This window comes from Mauremys mutica, chromosome 21 (assembly GCF_020497125.1).
Source record: "Mauremys mutica isolate MM-2020 ecotype Southern chromosome 21, ASM2049712v1, whole genome shotgun sequence".
Classification (NCBI taxonomy): Eukaryota; Metazoa; Chordata; order Testudines; family Geoemydidae; genus Mauremys; species Mauremys mutica.
In genome coordinates this window covers 5891511-5918707 of record NC_059092.1, presented here as the reverse complement: position 1 = coordinate 5918707, position 27197 = coordinate 5891511, and the positions used below count along the sequence as shown (strand labels likewise).

The window sequence follows — 27197 nt, the reverse complement described above, 5'->3', positions numbered from 1 at the left end:
AGCCCTGAGCCCCCTCGCATCATGAACCCCTCATCCACAGCCCTCACCCCACAGCCCAACCCTCTTCCCTAGCCCTGAGCCCCCTCCTGCATCATGTACCCCTCGCCCTCAGCCCCACAGCCCTCACCCCTGCACTCCCTCCTATCCCCAAACTCCGTCCCAAAGCCTGCACCCCCACCCCCTGCCGCAGCCTGGAGCCTGCATCGAGCACAGAGCCTGCATCCAGACCCCCTCCCCCACCCAAACTCCCTCCCAGAGCCTTAGGCAGTAAATCTAAGTGCGTGTTTTGTCCTTTGAGTGAGGTGCATTACTGAGTGTATATATTTATTAAAACTGCGCGCGCTTAGGGGAGGAGGTGGAGAAGAGACAGGGCAGGGGCGGGGCCTCATGGAAGGGGTGGATTGGGGGTGGGGCCAGGGGCAGCAAGGGGGCGTGTCAGTGATGCGGCCCTCGGGCCAATGCACTAGTCCTCATGCGGCCCTCGGGGTCATTTGAGTTTGAGACCCCTGGTATAGACGTACCCTGAGTGGTTTCACAGTTAGAGAATTCACATGGCGAGTCAGAATTTCCCAATGGTGTGTTGAGCCTGAGAAAAACACAAACACGCACCAGGTCAAAGGAACTGCTTGCCTCCAAACAGCATCTAGCAGCATCATTGACAACCAAATTCAGAGAATGTGCACTGCAAGGAACGAAAAAGGATTGATTTCCATCATTCTCCTTTGCACATCATTGTCTTTACTCTTCATATTACTCCCATTATCATAGCCTTGGTCACGTAAGTTTTCAACAGATAATGACATTGTTTCAAGCTCTTGTAGAATAGTTTGTCATAAATGCTCCAGTCATCTCCTTCAGTGGTACAAAACCCAAAAAATGTTCCTTTATGAGCACTTCAACATTATCTTCATCTGCAAACTTTTCCATATCCACAAAACAAATGATTATCATGTGTTCGACATGACTCACATCTGGTGTACAGTCCAGTATTATTGAAAAGTATTTTGCAGAATGGGTAGCTTCAACAATTTTCTTTTTAATGGCATTTGCTAGGATTTGAATCAGTTCATTCTGCATATTTTTTCCTAAGTAATGAACCTGTGTTGCACTATCAGTTATTTTACGTAGATGCTCTTTCACGACTGGATCAAACAAAGCTAGGTATTCAGGTAATGGAAACTTTTTTAAATTTGTTGGAGTGTATAATTTTTCATTTCTACTGCGGCCGCAGAATGCTAAATTTTGCCCACCGAGAACTCTCACTAAAGCAATCAGACTCTAATATTTGTTGCCAGTATTCTTCTTTTTCCTTGATAACATGTAAATTTTCTTCGAGAGTTTTTCCTTTTTTCAATCGTAATTCAAGTTCTTTCCAATTTTGAAAACATTCCAAATGTTCTGTACTACTTTTATGTGAAGAAAGAATTGAAGATATGTTTTTCCAGTCCTTCGAACCATTTTCAGCAAGTGATGCACCAATTGCTTGATTTCTAAACAACTTGCAGCAAAAGCAAAACAGAGTCCTTCGACACTGAATATCGTAACCAGTTTCAATGAATTTCTTCCCCATTAATGAGTTTCCTCTTGTAACGCTGAGCAGAGAATTTTCTTTTATTTCCATTCTTAGGGAAGGGAAATTCATGAACTTGTTCAGGTTCATGTTCCACGAATATTTGCTGCACGCTGTCATCACATCTGGGCCATGAAGCTGGATCCCCATACTGTAACTTGTTTGTAACGTCATCATTTCTTCCTTCTACTTCATTTACTTCAGTTTCTGCATGTGTCTCTGAAGGTGAATAAATTTTCTCCACTTCCATATCAGTCTGATGCTGTGAGCTGCCTTAGTCTAGAAGTAAGTTTCCATCTTGAGTTTCCAAACTGCTTTTTTGTGGATGTGAACTAACCTCATCTGAAAGTAATATACCTTCATCTTGATGTTCCGAACTGCTTCCAGGTGGATGTGAGCTAACCACTTCTCCAAGTAAAATTCCTTCATCTGGATGCTATGAACTACTTCCATCTTTATTTGGATTAAAGAGAAGATATTTCAGGAAGGATCTCTGCTCTTTTGCTTGGTCCTTTTCCTTCTCAGCCTTTCATTTACAATACTCAGCTCCTGAGGGTTTTCTTTTTCCTCTTTCTGCCATGGGGCATATGAATATTGTTATATACTGTGCTCCCGACTGCAAGCATTATAGCGTTAAGGATGACTGACACACCCACCACATGGTTGGTGATTTAAATCATGTTGCAGCCATCCCAACACGTCGTTTCACTGCTTAAAGGTTCAATGATTAGTAACATACACTCAGCTATCAAAACAGTTAGTTACAGCATTTACATGGAAACAAAATCACCTTTTTCAATGTTATAACCCTACACCAGTTTGGAAAGTAATCCCCTTCCTCACGGTTACCCGCTTGGAGTGTGATGTCATTGCTTTCATAGTCTATTAAGCGTTAACGCTGTTACTTTTCTTTTATGGACCTTATTTATTACATGTGAACCAGTTATAACAAAGAAAAGTTCATAATTGTACAGCCCAATAATAATGGTAAGGTTTAATAACACTTAAAGATACTCACATTTTGGATTGATAATGCTGAAAGACATTATTCTTTGGCACCAAGAAACAGTTTTCCACAGTATTCGCTCAATTCTTAACCATCTACCTGCGATGTGTGTTAAAATGACCATTTGGCATGTATTAACTCATGATATCTCCACTCTACATGAATTTCCGGCTGTGCGGCCTTGATGTATATTCAAGTTAGGTGTCACTAGCATTGCAGCTCTTGCTGCTGGTGGATGTGTTTCATTGTGGCTGAGTTATTGCTTATCAAAATTGGGAGTGGGTCATCTTGACCCTATGTCACAAATTGAAAAAAAAATCCGCTAAAATATTATTTATTTTTGCAGTAAATAAAAGATTTGACATATTAATAAATTCTCAGAAATGTAGAGAAATTAATTATAATTCATATTCCCTCAATATGCGCACGGGAATTGAAATAATGACATCATTATTTTATTTGTATTTTTTCATCTTTTTTCATTTTATTTTTTTTTATTTGATTTTTTTCCCCCTCGAATTTGGCACCCCATTTAACTTGGCACCCTAGGCGACCGCCTAGTTTGCCTATATGGATGGGCCGCCCCTGCTTGAAGGCCTGACCTCTAGAGGTGAGAAGACTATTGACTTTTCATGTCTATTCAGTCCTTGGCCTCCATTGTAGACTTTTGAGAGTGTCAGTTGGGTTAATGTTTTTTGTGATTTGGGCACCTTTTCTACTAAGAATTTGACTTGACACCATCAACTCATTATGTTAGGCCACTGAACAGCCAGTAGATGGTAACTTTTGTTCACTGCTTGTCTCGGCTTGTCTCAGACCAGTGACATCCCTTGAGTCACCTAATCCCTCCCAAGTGTAATTTGAAGGCTTTGTGTGTCTAGGGGTGGTTCTAAGTCACAGTAGTTCTGGGTTAATATTTTAATAAAAACTGTAAAAAAGAGCATTGGTTTAATCTGATGATGTTGGAACACCTTTAGGAAGAATGTGGAAGTGAACAAAATATGTGCAAATATTAAACGGCATGTTAGAGATGTGTTCCAATTTAACATGATCTCAGTTAAAATAACTTGGATATTTAGGACATTGACTATTTCAGCATTAACTCATAGCTGTCCTGATTGTCTTGCCCCATATTATAAACTATATTTATCTGTAGAGATCCATAATTCACTTGACCTGTTTCTTTGTTGGTATGTAGAATGCTCATTCTTGTGCTGTTTTAGTAGTCTTGTTGAATCACACTTTGATTGTTTTGAAAAGCCTGTTTAGTAGGATGTGCTTGGTAAGGGATTTGCAATCAGGTTTCTAAAGATATAATAAATGAATTTTGTACACATTATCTCTTGCAGTTATGGGACCTGCGTGGACACCTGGTATTGTGAACTAGTTTTGACTGTTTCCATATTGTTATGGTGTTGATATTAGATTGTATCAACACTAATTTAGCATAAATTGATGTGTTCAGCAGTATTGTTTGTTTAGTTGCATGAATACAGCTAGAATTGTCACTATGCAATTGTGCCTGAAGTTCTATTGATATTAGTGATTTTGATTATTTAAAGGACATGACGTGAAAGTGGGTTACTCTGAAGAGTATTTTAAGTTTAACTTTATACTTAACAAAATCCATAGTAAAATATGAGTTTACATTTGCCTGCTAGTTTTACTGCATGTAAAATATGGCACGAGTAATGTTGGAGTAGAAAGTTACAGGATTTTTAAGTATTCGAATTGTTTCAGTTTTTTTGTTTTATTTATCTTCTATTCTTATCTTACAATATATCTTTATAGTATTCTTATATTAAATTATTTTTTAAATCATTTTTGTTTTTTACAGCATATATTGTTTAAATTGAACTATATAAATAGAGATTTTTAGGTTTGTCTCAAATTATTTGCATGAACAAGTGAAAATTAATTCTCTACTAAATTAAAATAGGCTGCCACTTATATTAGCAATCTGTCATTGCAAACTCTGTTTCACAATTTGTACAAAACTATGGACACTTTGGAATGGAGCATATGAAGAACAATCAGTTGAATTTCCAAATCCATCTAATTTTTAGTGCTTTGCTCTGTGTTGTTCATATGAGGTCATGAAGTACCTATTTAATAATGTTCTGAAGTGGCTTTTATATGCTGTGATTTTTGTTTTGAATTTCGTTTTTTTTTTATTTATTTTTTTTGCCCTCTACAACTACCTCTAAAGATAGTATGTTTGAAGGATAGTGCAGAAAATATTTTTTATTTAGAGTGTTTTGTATTCATGTTATGGTGTTGTATGGTATGTTGAAATATAATAGTATGATTGCAGTCTGCCTGGAACTCATGAAAAAATGGGATGTACTAAAGGTTGTCCCAGTGAGCAAAACTTTAAATAAAGAATGTGACTTAAAAACTCAGTGCTGTTTGCATCCCTTTTTTCTAACTGCAATTCAAGGACAGTGTTGAGGAAAAAGTTATTGAATTCTATTTTACCCTGCATTTGAAGAACAAAGACAGTTTTTTGGAAAAATAAAATCTTATTAATCAAAGATTTCTTATGTGTGTTTGAAGAAGACCTCTTTTTCTGGGAAGCAGCATCCTAATATAAAATAGGATACACACAGTTCTCTAGCTCCTGAACTTAGAATGATCCACCCGCACTGTCTGTCTTTTGGGATTTTCCTTCAGACCTGACTTCTTTACTCCCTATGTACCACTTCTGTTGTTACCATGATACCTTTTACCCTCAGTAGGACAGTTACTCAATTTCACATAAATCAGAATGGCAGTGCTGCTACATGGGTGAGGTAAAACAGCTTGTATCTCTTTCCAGATACTGAATGCAACCTGCCCTTCCCTAGGTGTTTCTGTCATCTGTTGGCCTGGAACCTCAGATACTGATTTCCTTATAAAAATGGGAGTTTTTTTATTATGAAGTAACATGCCAGAGCTGTATATATTAGACCAGTCTTCAAAATTGTACATATATTTTAATTTTTTTGGTAGGTCACCTCTTCTTTCAGATTTGATGTTAAACATTGCTATAAAATTTGTGGGTGCGTTTGATTTTGCCCACAAGCTACAGACTTGCTACTGTCTTGATGCAAAATGAGATTTGAGTGGCATTCTTATCACTTTGTGGTCCCATTTTTTGTCTACACTGAGTCAGTTTTTTGGCACTGTTTTCATTTTTGGTATTCCCTTTTTGTTGTATAACACAAGTATGTTTTGCTGCCACTGTTTTTCTTATTCATTTGTATCTTTCAGAGAGCTCTTTGTCAGAGTTGTGAGTTGTACTGCAGAAATATATGGGGTTGTAGGGGTTTTTGTGTGTGTGTATGACATCAGCTCCTTGATGTCCATGCCATGTTTTAGTTTGTGCCTCAGCTGCTAGCTACAGCCTCCCAAGGGAGCCAGTACCACCCGTGCCTGGATACATGAGGCAGAGATGTGAAAGGGAGAGAACAGGATAACCAGTCTTCCATTAAATATTTGCTCTTAATGTTCAGGCTGATCCTGCCTATTGTCCTGGTGTCTAGTGGTATTCTAACAGCAGCATCAGTGAAAAAAGGGAAAGCGAAAATGTTTCATTTAATACCTACTGCATTGTAAAGCATAAAGAATTACATGCTGAGGAAGCAAAAGAATAAAACCCAGTGAGTAATGCATGTCTTTTTTTGTATAGATTTTATGTACCTTCATTGCTATTGCTGTTATGAATTGAAGCCATTGGTGCAGTATGTGTGTGCATGTGGTGCAGTAGATAATAGAAGTCAGCATTTTGGTTATCATGTAGTTGCTTTTCCTACAGTCCTCCTTTGCAACCATAGATTGTTACAAATACAGATATCGCTGGTGCCTCTGCGTGTGTAGGGATGTGGCTGAAAGAGCTCTGAGAAATGTTGACAAAATTGGAGTGAAAAGACTTGGATTTTTTGGGTGATAGATTTTAGGAGAAAAGAAGATACGAGTATGCAGAGTGAGTGATGCTGCTGAAAATAAGGGAGATTAATGAAGGAAATGTATCCAAAAAAACCTGATGGTATGTGTTTAGGGCCTATTTGTTATAAGATTGAAAACGATGCTCTGAAGCTGTAAGTCTTTAAATTAGCAAAGGCCTTTTTTCATTTTGCGGTATAGTGAATTGCTTTAGATTGTTGTTGAATAATGAAATATTTTGTTTTGAATTAGAGCATTCTGTGTAATGTTACGGGAAGAAATGTGCTGGTACGCTTTTTGTTCTGCATTGCTACATCTGAATAAATCAATGTTATGTTTAATGATAAAAAATTTATCTCGATGTTGGATAGTTAATACTAATGGATTTGAAGGATTTCACTTGCCATTGTTTTTCTCTCAATAGAGCAATGAAAGGGACAAATCACTTTGATTAAAGCTTTTAATATGATATAGCATTTTTATACAGTAGTATGTTGGTGCTTATGGCATTACCATGATAGAACATTGATAATGTTTGTTGTTGAATCTCGATGGTGATCTTTGCTGAACTCCCCCCCTCCCTTTTTTGGAATAGATTATGTCATGGATGTTTGATATTCTTTATCTGCTCAATTTTTTGGTGCTAGCTTTTGATTTAGTTACTCCTTTTCCATATTCTCTCTCTCTTGAAAATTATGTCCTAGGGCTGAATGAGATATTTTATTAATCTAATTAGTATCTGTCTTGTGAATTTATTTTAGATCTGAACCTATAATTTTGCTGTATGTTCTGCCTAGTGCAACACAATAGCTGTAAAAGGCTTGTTGCGACGGTTGTGTGGCCTGTAAATATTGTGCTAGCTCACAAGGACAGGTTTTTCCCTTCATTTGTTACTGTATTGGCAGCAATGATTAGGTTATTCAGAGCACGTGAACCAATCCCATCCCCCAATGAAGAAAGGAACTATTGCGACCATAGAGACAACTCTGAAGACATAGCTTGGATTGCACTGGGTAATTCATCTGTTTTGAAACTAATTCATAAAAAAAGCTCTTTATTGGTTGAAATGACTGAAGGGGAAAACTAAACTGTTTTTCTTGTAAAATATATATTTGCTCAGGATTTTAAAAGAGCTGTGTCATAGTTTCTCAAGAATGTCTGAAATCTCTGCCTCCATCCTCGTAATGTGTACCACATGCTTTTTATTGCATACAATTTATGTAGATTAAGAGAAATTAAAATATATTGCCACAGGGGGTGGTAAATCTTAAGAACAAGAATTGTGGTTTAAGTCCGTTATTTATTTGATTAGAATTATTTAATTCCAAAATTTTTATTAAAACTGAAACCCCAATGAGGAAATAAAAGAAAGGCTTTGGGGTTTTTTAATGACTCTGTAGGTGTGAGATTCCATAGCTCATATTTTATTTTGATTTTTGCTGTTTTTCCTTTAGTTTATAATGCTAGATACTTACCAGATGTGTAAATTTCAGTCCATAAATTGTAAACAAAAATGTATTTCAAATAAGGGAAGCTGCAGTTAAACTAGTTTAAGGGCTCAACTGCGTGGCTTGGCTTCTTTCTCATTTTCTCTGTCTCTCTCTACTAACTTAAGATATATAAACAATAGCTGCATAGGGAAGTGTCACTTGGCTTTAAAAACCTTCTCCCTCCTAAGACTCTCTCAATTCAATTTCCCCGTCTTATCACTTGTCCCTCCAAAACCACTCCATCCATAAAGGTAGATAGCTGTCTCTTAAATCTAGACATTCATTTTGGCTGGAAGGAGTTATTGACACAGTTGATCACAGTGAGGAGTATTTGTTGGATGACTCACTGACCACAACAGATACTTGCAAATCCTTTAGACCTACTAGAGCATCTTTTTTTTGTTTGTTTTTAGTGTCTGTAAAGAGATTTGTATAATCAGCTCTCCAGATGACAATTTCAAGGTTAATTGTTAAAGGATATCGTTTGTCTGAAGGTCTTTTTTTTAAAACCAGCTGCTCCATTACCTGTTTTAGATCTTGATAACTTTGTATTAAGCCACAGGAACAAGCTCAAAGGCCGATGTTACATTGCCCTCGGTGCATGTATGCATCTGTGTATAAAAAAAAATAAATTGGGATTCTAGGCCTGGCTAATTGGAAATAGAGACCATTGCGGAAGTGAAGCTGAAGATTGAGAGTTTGCTGCAAATGACTGACCATTAAAGAATTTGCTGCCAGCTGAGATTTGTATAGCATTTAATCCTTCAGAAGGAAACTAATTGTAGGCATGTTAAAGCAGTGAGCAGTTCAGAAGTATGGAGGTGTTGCTCTAAAATAGTTAGGTCTGGCAAATATACATGTTTAACAGATTACAAATGTTTATTTTAGTCTAGGACTTAACTTCTTTTCTTTGGTTAATTATTGGGAGGGAGGGGAGTTGAAATACCGAGAAGCCTGGTTTTGACCAGAGAAGTACCTGATTCAGGTCTCTCAGATTCCTGCACTAATACTTCACATCCATAAATGTTTGTGTTTGAATTATTAGCTGGGGATAAAGAGAAATTTAAGGATAATACTACAAGAGTTTAGTACAACCCGCTTTATCTGTGTTTGTACAATGCTGAGCTTGTAGTCACTACTAAACAAATAATAAACAAGAATGTAATATAATAAATGGTGCAGGGTTCTTTGAGATAATTGATTTATGCCCTTTCACTAATGGGGATTGGGGCAGGTACAGGTGAATCTTTGTTCTCCAGATTTTCAGCTTCCATTTAAAAGTCTCTAGCTGTTTATGGTTATGAAGAAAATCTTCAAAATGTGAAGCAAGTGATACAGAGATGTCCACTTGATTTTTCAGAGAGCCTGAAAGAATAGCTCTGAGAGGTGTGAACTTCCCCATTCATTCCAAGCTCAGGGACGAGTGATGAGACTTTAAATGAAATACCGTTAATGACTTCACTGTTCTTTCTTAAATGCTTTAATGTAGAGGAAGGGTCGCTGTAAGCATGCGAACTCACCCCGCAGTGCCTCCTGCTGGTTGTCCTTGGGAATTAGCTCTCCCAGCCTTGGAGCACCCTCTGCAGGCCAGTGATCCGCCTTGCCACTGGCCCCATGTCCCTCCCAGGACCCTGGTGCCCCTTTTACCTGGGGTGCTGCCCCTCTGGCAGTAACCCCTCCAGCCTCAGGGTCTCCTCCTCCCAGGGGAACCCCCACCCACTATTCCCCACTTTGCCTCAAGGTTAGGCTACTGCTAGTCTCCATCTAGCCCCCGCTCACTGGGGCAGACTGCAGTGTAAGCCACTCATCATAGGCAAAGGGGGTTCAGACCTGCTGCCTCTGCCTACCAATGGGCTGCCCCCTGCAACCCAGTACCTAATAGGCCTTATCAGGCCTGCAGCCTGGGGCTTTCCTAGGCCGGAGCTCCCCAGGCCTTCCCCCAGCCCTGCTCCAATCTAGGTTCCCTTTTTGGCACCTTGCAGGCAGGCCCTTCTCCCTCTACAGACAGAGGGAGACTGCCTGGGCCTCTGGCTCACAGCCTTTTATGGGGCCTGATTGGGGCATGGCCCCAGCTGAGCCTACTTTCCCCCAATCAGCCCAGGCTTCTTGCCCCAGCCACAGCCCTCTCCTGGGCTGTTTTAAACCTCACAGGGCAGGAGCGGGTAACCACCCCGCTACAGTCGCATTATGAATCTCTGTGCAGCATTTCCAAAGTGTATGTGGGGAGTGGCTAGGGAGCACGGAATATATGCAAATTAAGAGATCTAGCTCTCTAGAAGCATATGGTGAGGTTGCTGTGATGGTGCAACTGTTTTCATTTTTGTGAACTTGGCTGGAAGGGGGATCATCTTTCAAAAGTATAGGAAACACTGTCTTAGACATAATTTACAACTATAACTTATTTTAAATTTTCAGATTGTGATTCAAAATTTTAATGTCTGAGGGGGAAAACATGCTAATTTCTACACCTTCTATTCCACAAGGTCAATAAAGGGAAAGGTACACAAGATTCCATAAGGTAGGCTTTAAGCAAGTCTGAGAAACCATCAGAAACGCTTCTTGACAGATCACTTTCTTGGGTCAGGATTTGATACTCCTCCAATATCATAAAAACTTAAGTGGGTGGCCGTATTAAATTTTCTATTAGAATCTATGTATCATCACATCAACCACTTAGTCCAAAACTCTCTATGGATATGTTGAATAAGCTTGTAAAATATCTGAGCTGTTACAGAAGAGATTTAACTGCCATTTGGCTATATAGTGTTTTAATAGAGTTTTTCCTCTTCAAATCACTTTACAAATATTAGCTAATTCTCATGATATACTTTTGAAGTAGATGAATATTATCCCCTTTTCAGAGATGAGGAAACTGAGACAGTTGTTTGAGGCCACAGAGGGAGACTGTCAGAGCTAAATTTTAGTGCTCTTTAGTTCTTGACTCCACACAAATACTACTTCAGAAAGTCATGTACAGTTTCTAACTCTGGCTTAATACAAATTCATATTTTCAGTTTAATATTAAGTTTTCCTCATTTAAAAAAAAATCAGAATCAGGTCACATGCTGAGATATTTTGTGAGCAGTTTCGTTCAAGTTAGAAGAATTCAGGTTAAAGACTGAATGTTTCTAGTCCGGTGTCTGAAATGAGAACAGAAATCCTGATAAAAATAAACAGCTGAATGAATGCCTGTACAAAGTTAATTTTAATTTCAACTAAGTCCTTTAAAAGTAGCTTTTCCTGCCTATTGGTGTACTAACAATAAGGTGGGTTGTTACAGAATCTCTTATGTTGTGCAAGGCATCCTGTATTTAGATTACATGAGTTGCCTGACATTAACTTGTAGTGTGATATAGCTGCAAAGAAGATCAATGCAAGTTTTGTGTACCTGGGCAAAATAACACATTTTTGAGCAGCAAAATAATCCATAGAAATGTAGGGCTGGAAGGGACCTCAAGAGGTTATCTAGTCCAGCTTCCCAGTGCTGAGGCAGGACCAAGTATAGCTAGAACCATCCCTGACCTGTATTTGCATAACCCAGGGTGGCCAAGCCGTGGCTTTTGAGCTGCGTGTGGCTCTTTTACAGTTAGAGTGCAGCTCCTGGATCCCCCCATAAATCCCCATTCTTCACCTACCAGACTGGGGGCAGGGGAGCTCGGCGCTTCTGCTCCGTGGTGGGGCTAGGGGCTTCAGAGACAACTGGTGGCTGCTGGGGGGGGGCACAATTTAAAGGTCATCTCTTCCCCCCCCCACACACACACACAGCTCGAGTCACACCTTTCTCAGGCATTTCCACCCCTTACCCTCAGCTGCCGCTCCCTTCAGCTCCCAGGAGTCTGTTCTGCAGGGAGAGGTAGCAGCAAACAGCTTGGAGCTGCAGGGAGTACTCCTGAGGGCATTCTATGCCAAAAAATTAAAAATTTTGCACACAATATTTTAAAATTCTGCTAATTTTATTTGTCAAATAAAGGTGGAGGCTCCAGTATGGCATTGGAGAGCACAAGCCACTGGCTGCACCGAGGTGGGAGATCACTGTGCAGCTTCCCCTGGGACATGAACTCATTGGTGAGGCTGTACCCAACCCTGACATAGTGCAAGGACCGAGCCTGCCCCAGAAACACCCCAGGGCTCTGCCCCTCCATGCCAGGTGCACCAGGTGTGAGCAGGCAGGCTCAGCAAGACAGGATCCAAGTGTGAAGGGACTTAATGTCGGGGGGATCCGATGTGGGTTGAATGGTGTCCTGTGTGGGGCAATCTGGGTGCGGGGAGGATCTGTATGCACAGGGGCTTGTTGTGGGGTGGGGAGATCCAGGGTCGGGTGGCTCGGGTTGAGCCAGGTGCAGTGGAGTGGGGCTAACCGGTAGGTGGGAGGGGTTGGCGTTGAGGGAGGTGAGGCAGGAGGGTATGGGTATGGGGGAGTTTGCATTCACAGGGATGGGGAGAATGGGAGAGCAGCTCCCTGTACAGGGATCCCTCCCCCTGCAGCTGAGGAGCGATGGGTGCAGGAAGTGGGGGGCTGGGGAAGTTTGCAGAGCTTCCTTGATCTGGGGGAAAAATCTGGGGGTGGGTCTGACCCAGCCCTGGATGCTGTGCAGGGAAAGAGGAAGTCCTGTCCTGCCCAGCCGGGACTAGCAGCTGAGCCCAGTCCCGCTTCCTGCCCCACAGTGATTTTCCTCTCTGCCAGCTGCCCTGCCCCCGTGAAACATACTGCTGGGGAGGGTTGCATGACCGCTTTTTGGCTTCCCTTGGCTTCCCTGTCAGAAAGTCATTTTTCTGCGGGGAAGCAAAGAAATCTGCAGGGGATATAAATTCTGTGCATGTGCAGTGGTGCAAAATCCCCCCAGGAGTAAGGGAGGGGCCACTGCTTTAGCTCCATGGGGAGAGACAGCAGCAAAAGCAGCAGCTCTCCCTGTAGCTTCCAGGTATTTGCCACAGCTTCCAGATTTCTAGTTCTAGCAGCTGCTGTCCAGGGAGGGAGCCTGGCCACACCATCGGACTGAAAGGGGCCAGTAAATCTTGGCAAAAATGGCGGGTGAGGCACAGGACTGCACATGCCCCCCCATGCATTGCCTCTGGCTTTTGCCCAGCGGGGATGGGGGGGTCTCTGTGCCTGCTGGGGCTCAGAGCTTCAGTAGGAGTGGGGCTGAAGCCCCAAGACCCAGCAGAGGAGTCCTGCAGGGCTGAAGCTTTCTTTTGTGCTGCCTTTAGAGCTGGATGGCCAGAAAGCGATGGTGGCTGTTGCCTGGGCACCCAGCTCTGAAGGTAGCGCCTCGCCAGCAGCAGGGCAGCAGTGAGGGTGGCAGTACCGTACCATACCATGCCATCCTTCTGCGCTGTTGCTGGCAGCAGCTCTGCCTTTGGAAGTGGGCTCCCAGCCAGCAGCCGCCACTCTCCAGCTGCCCAGCTCTGAAGGCTGCGCCTTTGCCAGTAGCAGCACAGAAGTAAGGGTAGCAGTACCGCAACCCCCCCTACAAAAACCTTGTGACCCTCCTGCAACTCCTTTTTGGGTCAGGACCCCTACAATTACAACAGTCCAAAATTTCAGATTTAAATAGCTGAAATGATATTTATGATTTTTAAAATCCTATGACCGTGAAATTGACCAAAATGGACTATGAATTTGGTAGGGCCCTAGTAACAGTGGGTCACAATCTAAATGTGTGTCAACAGTGTAAGACTTGCAAAAAAATAAAAAAAACAAACCTCATTCTGGGATGTATTAGCAGAAACATTGCAAGCAAGGCACAAGAAATATTTCTTCCACTCTACTCTGTACTGATAAGGCCTCCGCTTCAGTATTGTGTCCAGTTCTGGGCACCATGTTTCAAGAAAGATGTGGATAAACTGAAGTCCAGAGAAGAGCAACAAAAATGATTAAATGTCTAGAAAACATGACCTGCGATGGAAGATGGAAAAAACTGGGCTTGCTTAGTCTGCAGAAGAGAAGATAAGGGGTGGGGGGAATACATGATTACAGTTTAAGTATATAAAAGGTTGTTATAAGAACAACAGTTTTTTTCACTCTCCTCAACCTCTGAGGACAGGACAAGAAACAATGGGCTTAAATTGCAGCAAGGGTGGCTTAGGTTAGACATTAGGAAAAACTTCCTAACTGTCAGAGTAGTTAAGCACTGTAAGATATTACCTATGGAGGTTGTGGAATCTCCATCACTGGAGGTTTTTAACAACAGGTTAGATACACACCTGTCAGGGATAGTCTAGATAATACTTAGTTCTGCCTGAGTGCAGGGGAGTGGGTGTCTTCCTGTCCTACATTTCTGTGATTCTTTGTTAGGACACTGAGCATGTTCACTAATTCCCTTCACATACTGTATTACTGTGGGGCTGATTGTTTTCTAGTTGAATGACGGAAAGAATATATTTTAAGAGGGGATGAAGCCCAGTGATATCTGAGTGATAAGGGGTAACAATGTGCACGGTCCAAGAATAGGGAGTTATGGAGCACAGGAGGCAGGGAGCTCATTTTTATGATCATCTCCATCACTATCTTTTGGAGTCTTTTGCTTTTGAAAGGCACACTTTTTTTTCTCCGGGATAAGACAGCCTGCCACTGAGCCAACATCTGAGAACATTCCAGATAGCTTCCACAAATCAAGATTATACATATAAAGTGTTCTGCTCTTTCAAGCCTCTTGTGTAGACCTAATTTTCAAGTGTGTGTAGGGAGGAGAGAAGGTGTTTGGAGCATCATCCTAAAAGCATTTTAGGTCTGACAGTCACTATTATTAGGATTTGACAGCGAACACTCCAGAGAAGTGATTTTTCCAGTTAAGAGACTTTGCCAACTGCTACATTAATTTCACCATCAAGCAAGTATAATGTGGAAAAAAACCCCGTAGCTGGTGTAAATGATTCTCAAAATGCTTCAGACTGATCAAGGAAAGAGTTTTTTTCTATAAGATTGTTAATAGTAACAGCAGCTGATTTTTACGACACTTATCTATCTTGTCCCGCTTGTCTTGAGTCCAAAAAAAAAAAACAACCAAAACCCAACTTGTAAAACTCTGGCAGAGGTTTAAAAATAATGCTATGGCTTTTAAGAATGCCTGTTTGAAAGATTAATAGTATCCCACAATGTGTGTACTATCAAATGTGTTTACAATCAATTGTTAATCTATTTTCCCAACAGGTAATTAAATGTGTGGATCCAACATTATTGTAATTTACATTACAGCAGCACCTGCTAGTTCCATCATAGTTCAGTTTTCATCAGATCCCATTATATTTTTAGGAGGATTTATAGCTGAGTTAAAAAGCAGTAATAGAAAGTCTAAGTGGGGGAATGAATTGATTTTCTTGATTTGTTTTCAGTTGGTCCAAATCTAGGGTTTTCCTTTATTGAATGTACAAGTCTATGGACACAAAATGCTAAACAAAATTAAACTAAAAGGGGGGGAATTAAGCTTGTCCTTATGAGTACACAGAAGAATACCAAGATAAATGCCTAGAGAAGAAAGTCAATATTATTAAGAGATGTAGTTCAAAAACAGGTTGTGCTATAAGACACCAAAGAGTCAGCCTGTGAGCTGCTTCTACCTCAGGAATTAGTTACTGTTGGTCATGACTGTAGGAAGGGTATACCATGGTCTTGGAGATGTAGCTACATGATTATTGGGAGATTACGTTAAGAGGAAAGATTCATAGAGTTGGATTTTTAGTAGGAAAAGAGATGACTTAATTTGTTTTGGAAAAAGTCTAGGGAACATTTGAAAAGTAAAAAAAAAAAAACCTAAATTCAGGAGTAAATATAGAACTTTGTCAGAATTGCTTCAGGGCAATGGTGACACATCTATGAATTAAGTTACTGATGATGATGTGATCTGAACCACAGAGTATAAATAAATGCAAAAGACATCTAGACTTGTTTCAACAAGGTGTTTGGAGGATTGATGGAAAAGTGGAGTTCAGATATACCAGAAAGAGCAGATATCCTGAGCAGCATGGTCTTACTCCTGTTAGTTAGGATTAAAACAGCAGATGCTCTTGGGCATAGAGTTGGCTGCTATAAATAGTCTAGAGGCTGGAGTAGGTACTGTATCTTTTTATTCCCTAGAATTCATATCCTTGGGATATAGGAGTGGATGGGAGGGCTCCATGTGGTGGGAAAGGACTCTCACGTTTTTCTTGCATACAATCAGTGATTTACCGAATTGTGCAGTGTATCTAATATTTCACTTCGCGATTCTGTAATATTTATAGCATACATTGTAATCAGATTAATTTAGTCAGACAATAATTTTATATAATTCCTTTGGATGTTCTTAAACAATTTTCAGATGCATTTTTCTCTACTGGATTTGGTCTATGAATGTTATTTAAAAAAAAAAATCCTGGAACTTTGGAAATAATTTTTAAACAATATTCCAACTCACTCTACATTCATTTGACATGAGATTAATCTCTGATGTGAATATAAATTAAGCTCTGGGTATAAGAATCTGCCCTGTATAAGAGTATAACAAGAACAGCTTTGGGCTTGCTTTGTAAAGAAAAACTGAGAACAAAGAGAAAATTCAATACAACATGGGGGAGGGAAGGGAAAGTCAAGGTCACATCTTATAGTATTGCTTCGTTTTTGTTCAGCAAGTGGAAATAAGTTGCAAATTTCATCTGAAAACCTTTTTGTTCTACGTCAATTTATAAGTATACAGTAGATTGTGAAATGTCTTGTTTCTTTGCTTTATTCTGTCTTTTTTTGGTGTTGCTGAAAGTAGTAACTTAACAAGTATAGGCTACAGGTAATTTTATCATCTTAATTTGCACTCTGCATCCTTGGAATTCGCAGTGTTCTCACTTTAAGAGCTCTTTTGAAGCTTGTTTCACATGGCAAGTTGATTGAGTTCAATAACTAAATGTTTTATATCTTCAAATACTGTCTTTTCATTCCTTTATAAACGTGATCGTTTGCTAATTCCTAATATTAAGTAAATGCAATTAATTTTGTTTCCTATCTGTGCCCTTAGTCTTCCTGACCACATCCTACTCTGTTAATGCTTTTTCCTTTTGTATCTATATAAATGTAATTACCTCCCTTAGAAAAGGTATGTTTCCTATGCTGATTTTTTTTTAAATTTGAAACAATTTATAAACAGGAGGGGGATGACAGTTCTGAAACATGATCACATAAAACACTGGAAACCATTCTCATTGTTCTGTCATGAGAGGCTTATTTCTTGCATGGAAGTGCATTGTTTCTGCTAGATTGGATTTGTAAAATGCACTTCAACTGCATTTTGATTCATCACAGACTTGTCTTATTTTCTGTGATAAATTAATCCTGGATTAATTGGGTGAGGCAAGGTACAAGGAACAGTTCAGACGGTCACAGAAAATGTATCTACCTGACATGTGATTGTGATATGTTGGCTGGAGAGTGATTTGACAAGTATTCTTTATTTTGAATACTGGCATATAAGATGTGATTTGTACATTTTAATGTAACATCTCTTTTATCAGTGAAAAGAGAGAGGCCCCTCTCAGGTTCTCTGAATAGTAGCAATAAAACACAAAACAAGCCTAGCAAATCTGCAGTTGCAACAAAGAACGGATTCTGGAGGCCTCTTGATTAAGTTCACGATGCACTGCTTTAGTTTTATTGACCATTAAATTTCAGCATTGCAGGAATAACAAAGAAGGTGAAGAAAGCTGAGTGGTGAACATTTATGGGAAGCAAAAATAATGAAGGGGCCAACCTTGAGCTATTGAGATTAGCGAGAAAGGCAAAAAGATACTCTACAAATGCTAGTAAAGGCTGTATCTTCTTTGTGAAAGAAGCTGTTGCTGGGTGTTAATTACAAGGATAAAATAGCTGGAAATAACCATAGCAAACACAGTAGTCAGAGGAATAGTGAGCAAAATGAAAATGGAACAGTAAAAATTGTGGAGATTTGTTGAGAAGCACTGCCAAATTTAGGAATATCATCATAAAAAGAAACCAGTAAGGTATGTAATAAAGAGAAAAAAACAACATAATGAGATTAATAAGACCTTTAATTATCACTTCTAAAATTTTATATTGTAGAAGTACTTAAAGAAATATTTGTTTACACTGAATGACTGAAGATGAGCAAACTTTTCTTTTGATTATGGTAATTAAAAACCACTTTCTGTCAAAAGCAAAGTGTTTGCAGGGGTAGACAAAATATGTACTTCATATTCAAATCCTTACCTTGTGGGATCTGTAAAATGTTGAGAAATATCTGGTAGAACTTTTTTCCACTTGGAAAACCTAAAAGCTATGTAAACAAATGTATGTAAACCTAAAAGCTATGTAAACCTAAAGCTATTAAAACAAACAAAAAACAAATCCTAGATAAGTGTAGCCTTTGTCACTTGACAGTGCTGATTTTAGGAATGTTCTAACTTGAGAACCATGTACATGTTTTGCTATGCATAGCTATTCTATGTGGCCCATACCTTGGTCCTATTGAAGTCAGAGGGAATCGGGATTTTGCCCTCTATGGTACTTTATGTGAAGTGATGTCCGTTGTATCTCTAAATGAACATATAAGGGCCAGACTCTGGCTTTTTCCAGTGTATATGCTCAAAAAGCGTTAGTAAATTGAATCGAAGGATGTTATCATAAAGTTGAAGGTGTTCACACTGCCTGGACTCTCCATATGCTAGTGTCAGGTCATACAGAGTCTTAGAATATGCATTCTTCTCCATTCAGTTAACTTGTTCTGGTGGCATGATTGATTGGTGTCTGCCTTGCAAGACAGTCTAGAATGGGGGCATAAAATAATGTCTCTGCACTATTAATTTGAGCCAGCCGTTTATGGAGATAGAGGGGTAGAAAGAGACAGAATTTGATCCTTATAGTTTTGAATAAAACATAACATCCTGGCTTTGTAGGAGAGTCCAAGGGAGGAGAAATGGGGATAAAAAGAAACAACCTTATAAATCCAACTTTCATGTTTGGACTAAAATGAACTAATGCAATAAATATTATTGCACTTTTACCATTTGTAGTTGTCATTTTGTCTGTTTACAGAATTATGGCACTACATTAAATATTGTGTGTATGTATTATAAATCTAGATAAACATTGAAGGGCTGACTTGCTGATGATATTTAGCTGTATCCTATTCCCCCCAAAATGAATTGTATTTAATTAAGGATTTCACTACACTAGTTTTTTTGTAACATCACATTACCAACAAAAAAAGTTGCCATAAAACATGGCATTATCTTTAAAATAAAAACAGGCATAAAGAGTCCAATCCAGTACTCACTTAAATTATTAGTCTGCCGTTGGTGTTGAATCAGGGTTACAATGAAATTCTAAATGCTAATGCAAGTAACGACATTTCAGTGAGCAAAATAATCTCTCAAACCAAAGAAGCGTTTCTGTATTATATGCCTCTTCTGTGATGGACATATCTCTAGGCAGTTTTCCACTTGTCTGGACAGATAAGTCTAACCTTAGGTATATTTTTGCCCAGCAAACAGTGTTTGTCCATGATTCATTTGAAATGTGTGCTTGTGAATTTTACTGATATAATTAAGCCACTATAACTTTTTATTTAGTAAGGACCTCTGCCAAGGCAGTTTGCTGAACAGTAATACAATGAATGTTACTACTCTGTCTTAATTTGTTTGCTCAACTCTTGGAATAATAATTCTATTGGCATCTTTCTACAGCCAAGTGTGTGTAGTAATAGAGAATATATTAGTTATTATTTCACATCCCAAAGAATCCATTGGAAGGGCAGTATAAAGTTCTCCAGTCCCTGATGCATCAATCTGGAACTGCTGAGTCAGCCAGACACACAATGAAAATGGCTGACTGAAGTACCGCTGAAATTGCAATAGAATTTGATTAGAGTTACTCTGTGTCCTCACTTCCTGTTCCCATCTTGCATTTCTCAGAGCAAAAGAGCAACTTAGGCTTTGCTTACATAATCAGTTATGTACCATTTTAACTAAATCCGTTTAGAAGCTGATTTAGTTAAATCAGTGCAGTCTCTTTGAGTGGGCACACTAACTTGAGTTCAGGAGTGCCTCACATTGATTAGCGTTAAGTCACTAAGGAATCAACCTGGGCAAAATTGAAGTAAATCTGGATATAGAGTAACTGTCACCAAATTATGTGGTGCAGTTTGATTGGTGCTTCTGTCTGCTGCTTGTATTGTGAGTTACTGACCCAGTCATTCCGTACAGCTTGGAGATTTAGTTACATTGGTACAACTTTCTTTCTTTTGTAGATAGTCCATAGAGATTCAAATAGTACAACTTGTAGGATGCATATCATTCCACTCATTTTGGCCTCCGGTAGGTTACTTCAGCTTCTCTATAAAATAACAGATATATAGAGGATGACTTATGTTGTAAGAAACATCATAACTTATTGCAGATACATTGCATCCTTCTGGTATTCTGATAGTTTAACTTTTAAAATAAGAACACTTTAAAATTAAACAAGACACTTACATCTACCTAATTACTAAAATATATTAAATCTTTAATTGTGTAGTAGCCAATTCAGAGGATCTAAACATATGCACCATGACAAGGCCTATAATTAAGGCACTCACAAAATTTTCTAGTTTATGCAGATTTCCATAGATCAGAGCCCAGGAATATTTTAAGTTACTTATAGATATGCAAATATGCAGAATATTAATGTATAACTTAGTAGTTTTCTTAGGTGCTCTGCATAATTTTATGCTTTTAACTGTAAAAGTTGAAAGGGCGGGATTGCTGTGTATACAGCAGTGTAAATGAATTAAGACTTGCTGATCATTTGTTTGTGTTGTTGCAGCATACTGGAATTATACCCCTTAACATTACATTTTCAGTACAGGGACATTTAAGCCCTTTCTATGCTAGTTTTGTTTGTCAAAATTTCCCCACTGGCTAATCTCTGTCTGTGAGGTCCATGTTTAAATTATCAGGCATTCTCATGTCAGTTACTTCATAATATTCCAGTCAATTTTCTTGTGCTGTACTGTTTAGCTTTCTTTTAATATAAACAATCACCTTTACAACTCACTGTCTGTGACTTGAAGAGGCACGTCTTACTAAAGAAATTTAACACATCATTTTTCATATAGATTGAGTTCAGTAGCAATGCTTCTCATTTTTTTAAATAAAATCTTTTGGATTTAGTTGCTGCAGTGGGTATAAAAGTCTGTTATTCCTCTATTATATATTCTTTACTAAATATGCAATTACACATCTATTCTTCTGTTTTTTAACCCATTTGTATTTTTTATAATGAACATGTTCTGTTTTTTTGTATATCAGTGCCTAAAGATATGTTGCTATATCCTATTTAGGCAGCGCTAACTAACTGTCCTGTTTTTTTTAAGGTGCTGAGGTCCTCTTGTTTTCACAGGCACTCAAGTTTGAAAATGTTGATCTTTGCTCTTAGGGAGAATATTAGGATAGTAAATTGAGAAGATTAATGTTTGTACTCAATTCCTGTTGACATTTGTAATCTGTGGGAATTGTTTCATAAAGGATTACTTTATTATTTTCTTATTCATTGTTGTATTTAATAATGAAATTACTTTCTGCATATTAGGTAACCATGAATTTAAGAAGAATTTAAATGGTCTCTCAAATTATCAGTATAATTAATCCCTTTGTCATTTCTTATGTCACTTTTTGATACTTCAATTTGAAAACTGAGGGAGAAGTAGTATGACAGAATATAGTCAAGTAAAATGTCTATTGTCTCGATTTTATTTATTGACTTTAGTGCTGGTGAAAAGTTCCAGATTTACTGATGTTCTCTGATTATTCACTGAACAGGTTAAGTGCAGCAGGGGCAATGTAAGCATCCCTAAATTACCCCATATGGAGCCTCAGTTTTGTTCTAGAGGAACCACCTGTACAGAATAGAACAGAGTTGTCAGTGGTGGTCATAATTTTGTGATGCAGTTGTCTGTTCCATCAGCAGTGGACAGATATCGCACATTTAGTTCACTTAAGCTGCTAAACAACAATCAGAATCTAATGTGGGTTGCATATAGCTCGTTGAATGGAGAGGTCTAAAAGTGTACATACTGTTTTACCATTGATCTGGATTGTCTTGCTCCAGTCCTCCAGAGTTTGGTTTTCATACCATACTTCTTGTCTTCCAGACAAGCTATTCTTTAGACCTGTTTGCAGTAACATAGCGGTACACTGGTGGCGTACTTCAGTAACTCATTCTTTCCTTTTTTCTTCTTACTTCCCCTTTGGGTCGTATTAAGTCAATGTTCAGTTATAAACTTTTGAAAGAACAACCATAACGTTTTGCCCAGTTACAACAATCTCCATTCTTGAAGTGTTCATAAGTCTGAGGTTCTACTTTATTTTTAAACGATTGCTAGGAAAAGTTTTTTATTTTGTCAGTATGCTTACTTTTTGCGTTTTACTGCACTTTGTATAGAGTCGTATTCGCTGTTCCCCCTGTATAGTCACTTAGGCTCTCCTGTTTGTATAATAGTATGGCTCTTTAATATAGCAACAAGAGAAGAGCTTTAAAAAATAGGCAAATGTAATTGTAAAACTACTAAAATTAAATGGGAGACTGCTGCCAGATGTAATGTCTGAAATTACTTAAACTTGCATTTGAAGTTGACTAGATTTAATAGTAATTGATTGTTTAAATAACATTTTAAAATTAGTTCTCTCAAGGCACTGATATTAATTAACTGTAATCCATTCCTTTATTAACAGATTAAAAACAATTGAATCACTTTTCCCTTTAAAAATCTTCATATTTGACCCCTTGTCAGGATTGGTTAATGTAACATACTTCTAAGCGACTTATCTTAAATGTAGACACACACACCTGGCTATTTAAATTCCACAAGTGTTCATAGCTATGTAGTGTTCACTTATTACAGTAGGCTATGCTTTCTGCATAACATGCTGTCTGTGACAGTTGCAACAACTGCACATTTACTAATAACTGTCTTAAAACTCTCTTCCTAATTTTTAGTAGCATCAGTGAAACAAAACCTGATTGTCTACTTCAGTGTTTCTCTTCAAAACCTTTATTTAGGGTTCTAGTCAACTACAACCTATCAGGGTTGAGGGATAGCTCAGTGGTTTGAGCATTGGCCTGCTAAACCCAGGGTTGTGAGTTCAATCCTTGAGGGGGCCACTTAGGGATCTGGGGCAAAAATCAGTACTTGGTCCTGCTAGTGAAGGCAGGGAGCTGGACTCGATGACCTTTTGAGGTCCCTTCCAGTTCTAGGAGATTGGTATATCTCCAATTATTATTATAAACCTAGAGTTCTATGCTTTTGGCTAGACTTCATTAGCAGCTGTGGATCCTAAATATGTTTAGGAATCAAAGCCTTGTGTAGGCTGAATATTCACAGCTCATGAACATTTTGCTTCCTTCCATCTTGGTGTGTGAAAGAGGGTTCAAGTTTATTATGGCTAAGTTGAGATTTTGCTTAGGGATCAGTCACACTGAATGAAGTGAAATACATTGGGAGTGCTCTTGAGGCATACTGAAAACACAGCTACAACAGTTTTGTTTTTGTTTTGTTTTAAGGGCAGATACCTGAGTGTGTGTTGGCTGCATCTAATTGTGCTATGGAATGAAGACTAGAAAGACTCCAGACTTTGATTGTAACCTAGGATATTTGTTTCATTCCTTCTGTGACCTGACTGTGGTTGTTAGATACATGATTTATTTTCTGTACTCTTTCTTACTTACAGCCTAGGAACATATACTACTTTAAATGTTTCTGAAATCCTTTGTCTTACTAGGTTTCCCATGCACCAACTGCAGTGCAGCTAATATTTTTAGCAGCAATACATTCCTGAAAATCCCATTGTTTTCCATTTCTGATGCTATTCAAGTGAGCATTTTTATTTGGAGACTGGGGTTTGCAGCTGAACATGGCAACAGGAGTAAAGGGACATATGGCACCAGTGCAGGAGGGGCTTTCTGTAGATGAGATGCTATTCCTGCTTTTGTTTGGTGCAGTGCCATAATAACTGTGGCATATCACCTTGTAGTGGCATGGAGCCATTTAAACAGAAGGGCATGAGTATGAGTAGCCAAGAGACCAGGCATGAGAATGTGTGTGTGTGAAGGACAGGATTCCCAGCAGGTCTGAAGTGGTAGTCCGCTCATAGCATTTAGGCCAGTGGGGAATAGGATATCCAAACACTACTACTGTATAGCGGAGTTAGATTAAATATCCTTCTCTCCCCCCCCCCCCCAAAATCAAATCTGTATCTATTAATTTTTGGCACTGTTGAGTCAGAATTTGCTTTTTCTGGTGAGGTACAGTTTTATTGCGCTTTCATTGTTAACTTCTGCCAATCTTTATGTAGGATTGCATTTTTTACATTTGTTGTCAACATCACTGTTTTTGATTGTTTACTGTATTTCTGACAAAGGTAAATATATTTTGTTTTTATCACGATGTGTATTCACTGTGATTTTAGGGTCTGCTGGAAATGAAAAAACGAAGTGAGGGCAACATCATACCCAAAGACTAAGCCTTTCTAAATGTCAGTATTTATACAGTTACATAGATGTGCTGAAACACTTTATCCACAAGAAACCATCCTGCCATAAAAATTGTAGTCTAAATTAGAATTCAATGTAAATGTGTTTATCTTTTTAAAAATATTATGCCAAAATGCCTTACAAAATTTCAGTAATACAAAACAACCAACCTAATATATTATCACAAACACATTGTATAGTTACATTAGAGTATGTTCATGAGACCGCTTAGAGAGGGAGAGAGCAAATAATAAGAAAAGAGAAGGTAAGGTATGTTTTCCAGTGAAGAATTGAGAGTTGGAAGTGTTTCAGTTGGCAGGAGCTATAGTTCAGAAGGCCTTTTTACCTATAAAAGCTAAGTTTGTTTACTTTAAAAACAAAAATAGGGTATTTGTATCAGATGAGGAGAGGGAGTAGAGAGGAGGTTGGCAGGAGGACAATTTTGAACTGTTTCATGAGATAAATGGGAGTCACTGGAATTGTTTTTAAGGAGGATATGACATACCTGTGCTGCTCAGTACATTTGAGAAAGCAGGCAGCAGCATTGCTTATGGACTGGAATCTAGAGTGCTACATCCTGGAAAGGGCTACCCACTGAAGAGAGATTTGTGATAATCAAATTGAGAGATGGCTTTGGAAATTGGAACTGGTTTCATTGAGTAATGTTGGACTGATAGTCCAATTCCTTCTAGCTATTTTTGACCAGCGCTTTGGGATCCTTAGCTCCGCATTCTATTATTCCGCAAAGCAGCACAAGGACTGGGAGGTTAGCTGTGGAATGATTGTTTTGTGAAAAGTGTTTGCCCACGAGTGATAAAAGACAAAAACACCATATCATTTTTCAGTTTGAGTTCATTCAATAGTACAGTGATTGGTTTTACCCGCGTAGTTGTTGGGGCATATAGTGTGTTGGATAAGGTACACCACATATTGTGATAAGCATGTCTAGGACCAATTAATCTTGAAAGGTGTTGAGGGGGCTTTATTGATTATTTGTAGCAGTGGAGATATGTCTGTGGGTTTCGCATCTGCTCTGGCAGGGTCTGGTGCTGGTTTGACTTGGTATGCCCTGGTCTGTGGAGAGCTTGCATCTTATGTTGAGGTTGGCAGATTGTTTGAAGTCCAGAAGAGGGAGTTTGGTAAAGATTTCTTACAGGATGTTTTCCCCATCAAGTGTAGGTTGTAATCCTATTTGCATTCCAGTTTGGGGTGATGGGTGACAACTAAGGGTTTGTGGATGGAGGGTTATTTTTTCCTCTATTGAAGCAGGTTCGCTCAAGGCATTTGAGTGACCCGTTCCGTGATGCAATGTACTTCTCTGTTGGAGTATCTTTGTTTGGTGTAAGGTGCTGGAGATGGTTCCCCTGTTTTTCTGAAGTCCTGCTGCAGGGCTGCTCAACACATTTAGAATTGTAATATTAGAGTCCACCGGAAATGTAAAGATTCATTTTCTTTTTATGTACAGTTCGAGAGTGTTGATTTTTAAATAAAGCTCACTTGTTTGTTTTTCAGCAAAACACTTTTTTTTAAAAAAAGAGCGCTCTAAGTGTGCAGTTGGCAGGCAATATAATTTGCTCTTACATCATTGAATTAATCTCTGAGAAGTGATCTATTGTAACAGGTTTTCTCTGCTTAGTATTATGAGTTCGCATAACTTTTTAAATTTAAAAATACGTTTGAATTGCTAAAAGCATTTATAGTATTAAAATGGAGGAAAAAACTTTGATATACTGTTATAACTCATGTGGTACTTGGTGTAAACCAGATTTTTTAGACAGCTTCTGAATTCTCGTACTTTCTTCCACAAAGCTTTTTGCTTTTCTAAACTTTGTCAAAAGTAAACTTAATCTGTTTCTTAAAATTTCTCTCACTTACTTTGCCAACGAGTTACACTGACATTTATTTAAATAGCAAGCCTGTTTTCTTCTAGGTTTCTAGTCTCCCTGTTTACTTGAATCTTGCCTTTGCAAATAAGACTTAACTCCATATCAGTAAGGTCCTGGGGATAAGTAGCTGGATAGCAGAGTCTTTCCAACAAACTTTTGGATTCTCTCCATTCCCTTGCTGCTGAAATGCCATAGAAATAACCGCTCCAGAAATATAGTGAAACTTCCCCCCCTCACTCACTTCATTTGAAAGAGTATATGGGAGAGATTAAAATTAAAACCCTGGAATACTTAGACTCTCAACTTCAATTTAAGTAATCTGTCTAATATCGTTTATACTCTTTACTAGTATCTTAATAGAGAAGTAAGGCATAATATTGTAGAGCATATGACCCCTCACAATGTCTTCTGTAAATGTGATAGTTTAGGGAGAACAATGAGACGTCAGTTTCTCAAAACACTGTGAAAATAGTGCATGCGTTTGTCACATGTTTTTGTTCTACATGTATTTTTTCCCCTTACAATTTTGTTTTTTCTGTAAGTTGTTTTAAAAGGTGAAAGAAAATATGAATAAATTGAATAATGCCTTTGAAAAATAATTATTAGTTAAACTTAAAGGTGCATTGTACATTGCCATTAATGATGCAGTTGCAGAACTTGGCAACAGAGGGGGGAATTGTACAACAGAGACAGTCAGAGAACTGTTCTACGCTGTGGGTTGTGTTGAGGCAGCTGGCTGCTTTAGATTTAGCATCTTTGCTTTACGTGCAATTTCAGTATTTTTATTTTTGTGGAAATCAAAAGGAAGGACACAAATTTTGGAAAATAATGG

The 27197-nt window shown here is 38.6% G+C and overlaps 1 protein-coding gene across 7 annotated transcripts in view; it reads left to right on the top strand.

Annotated features, from left to right (window-relative positions):
- PRKCZ (protein kinase C zeta) overlaps positions 1 to 27197 on the top strand; it is a 154953-nt gene that overhangs the window by 42213 nt on the left and 85543 nt on the right. Inside the window, exon 1 of one of the 7 annotated variants that reach the window (XM_044995856.1) lies at positions 6005 to 6217. The exons of the other annotated variants lie outside the window; for them this stretch is intronic. The gene's annotated coding sequence lies outside the window, so the exon portion shown is untranslated. Of the gene's footprint in view, positions 1 to 6004; positions 6218 to 27197 lie in introns of those variants that run through there. 7 annotated transcript variants of the gene reach the window in all.